We start from the raw sequence: 8,923 nt of genomic DNA on the forward strand, positions 1-8,923 counted from the left end.
ATAGATTTGATTAAAGTATTACATGTACCTTATTTTAAAAAGTCAAATAGTAGCATAAAGCTTATAATGAAAAATACAGTCAATTTTCTACCCCTATCCTGTACTATTTATTATTCCCAAAGGAAATACACTTTATTTTTTTAATGTTGAAATAAAATTTACATCAGTATCTTAATTTTCCAATGGTAGATATGATCTGTTTAATTCCTGCTATGAAGGATGTGTAAATACCATTCTTTTATCACCTAATTTTATCATGCTAATTTTCTACACCACGATTCATTAGAAAAATGCATATACGGTCTATCTTAATTTAGTTCATGAGACTCCTTACAGTTTAATGAAATAAATGGTCCTTTATGGAGATACTAAAAATAAACATTATAATAAAATTGCTTCTGATATAGCTGCAAAGGTGTTTTAGATTATATTCACTCCAGTAACCAACAACTAGGACAGCATCTTACATGATTACATGGATATTTCCTTCGAGAAATAAGTATCGGGAAAAAGTCTCTATCTGATAAAATGAATTATTTATATCTTCACACTTCCTTTTTATTTCGGTCTTATAGGAATCCTATAGACAAAAGTAGCATTCAGTCTACACACATGTACATACTCATGTATAATAAGGTTCCTGGAATAATTTTTTGAAAGGTAAGAAGATGTAAATAAATCAAAGGCCACATATCTGATAGTGGATATACAAATAAAAATGCAATCTAAATTCTTATCCTTACTTTATTCTGCCTTGTGTTATAGCTGCTTATGTTAGGCCTTTTCATTTCCATCGTTTGAGCTATTTTGGTACTGCAATCATACCTAAATCTTTGTTCTTACCATGCTGCCAGGAATACTGTATTATATGAAGTAGATTCTCAATAAATATTTATTGAAGTGGCATGCATAATTTTTATTTCCCTACACTTCTCCAAATCTAAAATTGTATATTCAGTTATTCTGAATATAAATCTTTTTACAATCATCTCTCCAAAGGAAATGTCCAAACAACAACACCATTCTCAATAGCTGCAAACTTATTATTGTGACAGAAAAATATAAGGCTATAGTATTAAAAGACTAATTTAAGAAATAGTCTAAGTCCATTTAATGCAGCTTTCCTGTCTGCATACATAGGAGTTATAAGTTATATAAGTAAATCTTTGAATTTTAAGAGAGCACTGCCCTGGATGTGATTTCCAGTTGTGTAGCTGCCAAGCCTCTATCCATCCCCAACAGAAGCCCAGCATACTTAAATCTTTGTGTGGCTATGACTGAAAGGGAATTGCTTTCAAGACATTTTCCAGCAATTCAGTAGCTGCCAAAAGATTCCACTGCCCAGCAGGAAATGATGGCCTTCAGAGTTACAACCCCCTTCAAATGACTATAACAAGAGTTCTAAAGGGTTTTTCTCACTGTGTTACTATGCACTGTGTCTCATTAGGCTACCTACGGAGCGGTAGTTACAGAAAGACTTGACAGATCTAAAATGTCACTACAATCACTTTTACCAAGTGCTGTCACCCATGCTTAGTCTCCTTTTAGTTTTGTGGAAGGAAATGTGGAAAGGCCATAAAGGTCTTTCTTAATGGGAACAAGCAATTTGGTCTCAGCTCTAAAATAAGGACTTTGTTAAGCTCTGTGAGCATCTTGACAGAAATTCACCCTGGTGAACACAGTATTTATTAAGATAAAGGTCATCTTATCGCCATGCATCCACCTGCTCAATAGTACATGTGAAATGTAGCTCTTTCTTAGGATAGGTATTTGTATAGCAAAGCATAAATATGAAAATAGGCAGATATATCAAGCAGGTGGAAGGCAGAATATTAATACAGAAATGGGTACATTTGTGGGCAAGTCCCCATGTTAATAAACTCCAGAATTCAACCCCAGGTTAAATTATTCTACCATAAATAAGATGTGTTGTGTTCTACAGGTTTGCCTGTATAGAAACCGCTCCTGTGAAAATGATGATAGAATCCGAACAGAATATTCACTGCCTGTGGAAAATTCCGTTCAGGAGACAGGAAAGTGAAGGGTTCCTAAGCATGCACACTATCTTCTTGCAAATTACTCAAATGATTGTCACCCTGGAAAAAATGGAGTAAAGGATTAGAGAAAGGCAAGGAGTGATATTGCCAGATAATTTCCTTTCCTATTTCAGAACACACATATTCAAGAATAGAAAAATGTTTCTTTCATTCGCCATATGACCCAACTAAAATGGGCTGTTTTGTTGTTTTTAGAACTTCAAGAGACAGATAAAATCACAATGTTCTTTCATGCAGATTTGTTTAACAAACAAATAAAGCATTAACTCTGTGTCAGACATTATTTTAGGTGCTTTTCAAACACTGATTAACTTTACCATTACAACAACCATAGGTTGAATGCACCACATATAAGGCAATTGAGGCACAAAGAGGTTAAATACTTTGCCCATCATCATACAGATAGCTAGCAGCAAAGGCTGGATTCAGATCTAAAATGTGTATATCTGGCAGCCTTGCTCTAAACATGGTGCTTCCTCTCCAATGAGAGTTTATTTTTATTTTTGGCTAGTCATTAATCATAGTCAAATTTCACAATAACATGGTTACTCTTTACATAGAATTAATCTGGATATCTGCTCTCTTGAATTTAGGTTCATGTAATATCAACTGAATTTATTAAGAACAGAACCAGGCCTGTAGCAGAAAATGAAACCCTGGTGTTCCAGACAGAGGTCATGGTTGATACTAGCCAGCCATGGATGAAGCCTAAGACCAGAAACATGGTGGAGTAAATGCTGCGTAAAGACAAATTATTCTACAACTTTTATAATAGACCCATCCTTTCTCATTGGAATACCCTCTGACTGTGCTATGAAGTGAAAATGAAGACAAAGGACTCCTCAAGTCGCACTTTGGTTGCAAAGATCTTTCAAGGCCAGGTGTATTCCAAGCCTGAACACCACCCAAAGATGAGATTCCTTCATTGGTTCCACAGCTGGAAGCTGCATCATGACCAGGAGTACATGGTTACCTGGTATGTATCCTGGAGCCACTGCACACTGTGTGCAAGGAATGTGGCAGAGTTCCTGGCCAAGGATGGCAAGGTCACCCTGACCATCTTCATTGCCCTCCTATACTGCTTCTCGGACCCAGATTACCAGGAGGAGCTTCAGACTGTGTCAGAACAGAGATAGTCCACATGCTACCATGAAGATCATGAATTACGATGAATTTCGACACTGTTGGGAAAATTTCATGTACAACTGAAGAGAGCTATTAAGCATTGGAATAAACTGCCCACACAGTGTAATTGCTGTGCATTACACTGGGGGAGGTTTTCAGATGGATCCAGGCACATTCACTGACAACTTTACCAATGACCCTTCGGTCCTCGGACAGCACCAAACCTACCTGTGTTAATAGGTGGAGCATACCTGGACAATGGCACCTGGTTGCTGCTGGACCAGCACAGGACATCATACTAAATGAGGCTTCAAATAGTCTCAGTTTCCTTGAAGGCTGCCATGCAGAGCTGTGCTTCCTGGACCTGATTTCTTTTTGGAAATTGAACCTGGCCCAGCCCTACAGGGTCACCTGCTTTATCTCCTGGAGCACCTGCTTCAGCTGTGCCCAGATGATGGCTAAATTTCTTCAAGAGAACACACATGTGAGCCTGAGCACTTTTGCTGACCTCATCTGTGATCATCACGGAAGATATAAGGAGGGCCTGCGCAGGCTGGACAGGGCTGGGGCCCCAATTTCTATGATAAAATACAGTGAGTTTAAGCACTGCTGGGACACCTTTGTGGACCACCAGAGACGTCCCTTCCAGCTCCGGGGGAAAGTAGATGAGCATAGCCAAAACATGAGTAGGAGGCTGCCGGCCATTCTCCAGAATCAGGGAAACTGAAGGATGAGCCTCAGTCTCTAAGGAAGGCACAGACCTGAGTTGAGCAGCAGAATAAAAGATCTTCCAAGAAAAGCAAACAGGCTGTTTACCACCCTTTCCAGCTGTTCTCAGGCACCAGCAAAGCAATGCACTCCTGACCAAGTAGATTCTTTTAAAAATTAGAATGAATTACCTTTAATCAAAAATTTATGTTATGTTTCAAGAATACAAAAGTAAGATTGGGCTCAATACACTCAGAAAAGTTTCAAACATAAAAAGAACAGAACCAAAGTAATATTTATTTTCACATAAGAAAGTGTACATGCAGAGAATATATATTCACACTCTGATAATGAATCTTTTGCATTCATTTTCAGATGATTCACTGTCAGATGGATATTGATCAATACATGTTAATATAAATATTTTGTAATTAGCAAGATTAAAGCATCTTACTATTACAAAATATTTATATGACAACAGATATCTTGTCTGTAAGCTTGGTTAATACCAAGACATGTAGCTGCTCAAAGAATGTAAGAAATGAATTAACTATAGCTTCATAATAAAACTTTCTTCATCTTACCTTTGTCATTTATTAACTACCTACTATTGGGTTAAGTAGATTATGTACATTTTCTGCTCTCCTGTCTGTAACACTGAAAATCATATGCCGTTACTGCTATGTTGCAAAGGAAAAATGTAGATGTTATATAACTCTAAGATGTTATATAACTTGGCCATGATCACACGGCGTTTAAGTGACAGGGCTGTAATACAAACCTAGCTCCATCCATCACTGCCCTTTGGAGTTAGTTTAGAGGGAATACTTTTTTTCTGAGTACCTTTTACAAGAAAACCCATGGGTTGAATATGAACTTCACCTGGATTATCTCAGGACAAGTTTGATTTTTATTCCTATCATAATTTAATAAATGTGGAACAATTAAAATCCTGTATTATTTCTTTTTCCTTTAATAATTATAATCCATTAGACCAGAGACTTTTTTCAGAGGGATAATATTATATTCTCCTCTTTAATGAAACACAATTATGATAGTTTAATTTTAGAATAAGACAAGACAAGCTTCCCACATAGCCTACTTCCCAAATAAAATTACCAAATTACCTGTTGAATGTGGTTAAATCTTATTGAAGCTTAGTATTCCAGTTTTTATGCTGTGAACAGTTCAGAGATATAACTCCAGAGTATATAACCACTTTAAAACCTTGAGCCTTTTTTCAGGCTTTCTTATAGCTCATCCCATGGGATATAACCAACTAGTCCTGTTTGAGTTTCAAGCTTTATTTAGAATGGATGGCTTCATTCACTAAATTGTGCAAGAGATTAAGAGATACCCTTTCTTGTTTCTTTTGACATGTTTCAGTCAAGTAGATAGAAACCAGCTCATAAGAGAGAACTCTCACCCACTGTGATACATTGAGGAGCCAGTACACTGTGAAGTTGCTTAAATTTTATCTATTTTTCTTTAGTCTACACTGCTTTCTAAGAAGAAATCCCTTACTTTTCTCTTTGCCTGTGAAGGAAACCACTGTGCTGAGTGGTTTTCGAACTTTTTGAAACTTCATTTGCAAATTCTCAGAACAAATATGTTTTTATTGTTCACTTAAAGGTTTCAAGAGAACTCAAGATGCCATGTTTGAAATATAAAATGAGCTAAAGGTAGGAGTTCTTCTATTTCAGCATATTCCCTAATCTCATGTCTTTGTGGGCATGCTTATCTGGAATAGATCACTTTTGGTTTAGGAATTTGGAACTTTCAAAATAGTTCTTTAACAGTTTATCTGTTAAAGTGTAATTGATTATTCTTTAAGAATAGAAATATACTGACCCAAATAATGTAGACTAAGTAATGCTATATAATTCATCCATTTTCTGTTTTAATTTATTTACATTTAAACTTTTTATCAGAATAATCCTACTTTTTGATAATGAGATTTAATTAATTGTCTTCCTATGGTGATCACTATACTATTTAAGAAGTTTTTTTTACTCTCCAAGAATGTTGTCTTGTAATTGCTAAATGTGCTTCAATAGTTTTAATGTTTTTCAATATGATAATCCTTATGCTTTTATCTATCTAGAAATAAATACATTTTGAAATTCTTTCATGAGATGCATTCTTTTATATACTGCCATATAATCAAACTTTAGAATTCCTTTCTCTTTAATCTTTGCACCTGTGATATGATAATTCCATCATTATTATTTAATTCTTTTAATCTCTGAGAAAAATGCATTTTTTAGCATTTTTGACATATCTTAACCAAATAAATGTTTATAGAAATCATATTAACATTTTAAAACTTCCAAATGATTCCTAATTAAACATCTCTTGTGTTTAACCATCAATCACACTATAACAAATATAACAGTGCTTTTGGAGTCAGACTTTTTTGTTCTAGTTAGGAAAGTCAAGACAGGCTGAATCTGGTGGAGAATCACAAAGAACATATGTAGATTCAAATCCTAAATTCACATCTACTCATTGCATTATCTTGCATTAAAAGGTAACCTCAACAGCTGGGCACTGTGATGAATGCCTATAATCCCAGCTACTCAAAAGGTTGAGGTGGGAGGATGACTTGAGCCCAGGAGTTTGAGACTATCCTGGGCATCAAAGTGAGACTCTATCTCAAAATATATATATGGAACCTCAATTTACTTTTCAAAGGAGAATAATAGTACATAATTTCAGAGGAGGAGAATATATGGGTTTTGTGTCCTTTATAGTACTTCATCTGTTCGGATTTCTACAAATATTTATTAATAAATAAGTTCAGGACTAAAAGACTAAAATCTCCTAGGCTTACATAATTTTGGAGCCATTTGTAAATGAAGAATAAAAGGAAAATAAGAAATTTTGTTTGAGAGAACTTAATACAGAGAAAGAAGCATCAGTTTATGTATGATTTTTATTTAAAAACAGAAGTGTTCTTATTATTAAATCATCAGATCACTTCCATTCCTGCTTTTAATAAAGTGTAAAACTATACCTTGGCAGATCTGCCTTGCTCTCCTCCTTTCCTCTTTTCTTTCTCCTTTCTCCCTCCCCCTTTCACTTCCTTCCTCACTTCTTTCTATTTCTTATATATCAATTTATCATATCTTTTTTTAAACACACAATATTATTTTTCACCCACCATGAGCAAGCCATTTTGTTTTCTAAACCCGGGGAGGCAAAGACTAATAGGAAAGAGATTCTGACCTCAAAATTCTCAATCTAGTAATATACAATCTGACCAGAGTGATGAGGTGGGGTTGGGACAAGTGTAGAGAAAATAAGCTAATATTTAGCAAAGAATTTCAGAGTGCCTGACCTTTGGATAGTTTTAAATATTTTTTCAGATATAACACACCCCCATACATTTTATATTTTATATATTAGAACTGGGAGTTCATGTTGTTTTAAAAGTTGGTTGTGATTCCTCAGTAAGTAACAAAATTAGATTGTAAAAACAAATCTAGCCTTCTCTAAGACACACTGTTTTACTACAAATTAATATTAAACATTTTAATGTCAATCTTTATTTCCTCTCTCTTTATATAAGTTCCACAGCAAAATTAAAATTCACAGAATGTGATTTTCTGGATATTGCCATGTTGTTCCATTTATAGTAAATGATGCTAGAATAAGTCATTTGCTAATTTCAGCACCTTAAGAAGCTGCCTGGGATATCAGATGCACTTCTGTAGCCTTCAATGTATAATAAAACAGAACATGCCAATATGGGGGAAAAAGGGTAAAACAGAACTGTTGGAAATTTTGAAGACATGGTGGTCTTCAAAACGACAAAAGAAAAAAGCTGGGGAAGTTGATAATCTCATGTTACATAATAATTCATTTATTTTTACTATTGCAGTCTTAAGGCTAAAAGTAGACTATTACAGGTATTTCCTATAGTTACAATTTCCACTCTCATCACCTACACATGTAACCCTCTCTCCCACTATCTAGAGAAAGAAACATTTTTAATGTTCAGCCAGGCATAGATCTTATGAATTCAAGGATAGATCCAATTTATTTGGCCTTCCGGGTCTTTGTTCTGAGACAGAGGCAGAAAAGAAGCCTCTTGAAAAAGACCCTGACCATTTCAAGATTTAGGTGCCTGTGAATGGTACATTTTATACTTCCAAAAACAAAGAATAACAAAGCTTTAGAGGGCTTGTTCATTTGCTTAATGTAATCTTTTTCTTTTTTCTTTCTTTTTTTTTTTTTTCAGGGGAAAGCGCGAACGCAGTCCCCCACTACCACAAATTATGCAGTCGAGTTTCCCACATTTGGGGAAATCGCAGGGGTCAGCACATCCGGAGTGCAATGGATAAGCCTCGCCCTGGGAAAACCACCTTCGTGATCATGGTATCTCCCCTGCCAGGTAAGTATCTTTTTTTTTTTTTCTTTTCTTGAGAAGTCTCTCTGTTGCCCAGGCTGCTGGAGTGTGGTGTTGCGATCTTAATCTCGGCTTGAACTTGGATGGCAGAGTTCAAGCAATTCTTATGTCTCAGGCTCCAATGAAGGTGGAATTACGAGCATGTACCACCACGCCTGCTAATTTTTGTATTTTTAGTAGAGATGGGGTTTTACCATGTTGGCCAGACTGATCTCAGACGCCTGTCTCAAGTGATCTGCCTTCCTTGGCCTCCCAAAGTGCTATTACAGGAGTAAGCCACCGCACCGGGCCAATATGTTCCATTTCTTTTGATCCATATTATTAATATATAAACTGTTTTTGATCTCTTCCTGGTTTTTGAAATTGATCTCATATGTTACGTCCCAGCTGAACCATACTTACCTACATAATATTTTTCTGTTCTTCTAGTCTAGCAAGCAGGATAGGAACTCACAACACAATCAGAAGGATGATATTTATGATGTGTTCATACTATAATTTACAGCTTCTTGCCGTAGAAAATCAAACATAAAGACTTCGTTATACCTTGCACTTCCCTCCACAGTCCTTCCTGGGATACTAAACTTTGTCACTTCCTAATGTTTACATTCAAGCACCAAGT

At 35.7% G+C, this 8,923-nt stretch overlaps 1 non-coding gene across 1 annotated transcript; it reads right to left on the reverse strand.

The window, feature by feature from the left end:
• Positions 1–8,130: 8,130 nt before the first annotated feature.
• LOC118146056 (U1 spliceosomal RNA) lies at positions 8,131–8,294 on the reverse strand. Its single transcript, XR_004731517.3, has one exon. It is a non-coding gene; the product is annotated as a U1 spliceosomal RNA (small nuclear RNA).
• Between the last annotated feature and the right edge of the window lie 629 nt (positions 8,295–8,923).

The sequence above is a fragment of the Callithrix jacchus genome, chromosome 10, assembly GCF_049354715.1.
Source record: "Callithrix jacchus isolate 240 chromosome 10, calJac240_pri, whole genome shotgun sequence".
NCBI classification, from domain to species: Eukaryota; Metazoa; Chordata; class Mammalia; order Primates; family Cebidae; genus Callithrix; species Callithrix jacchus.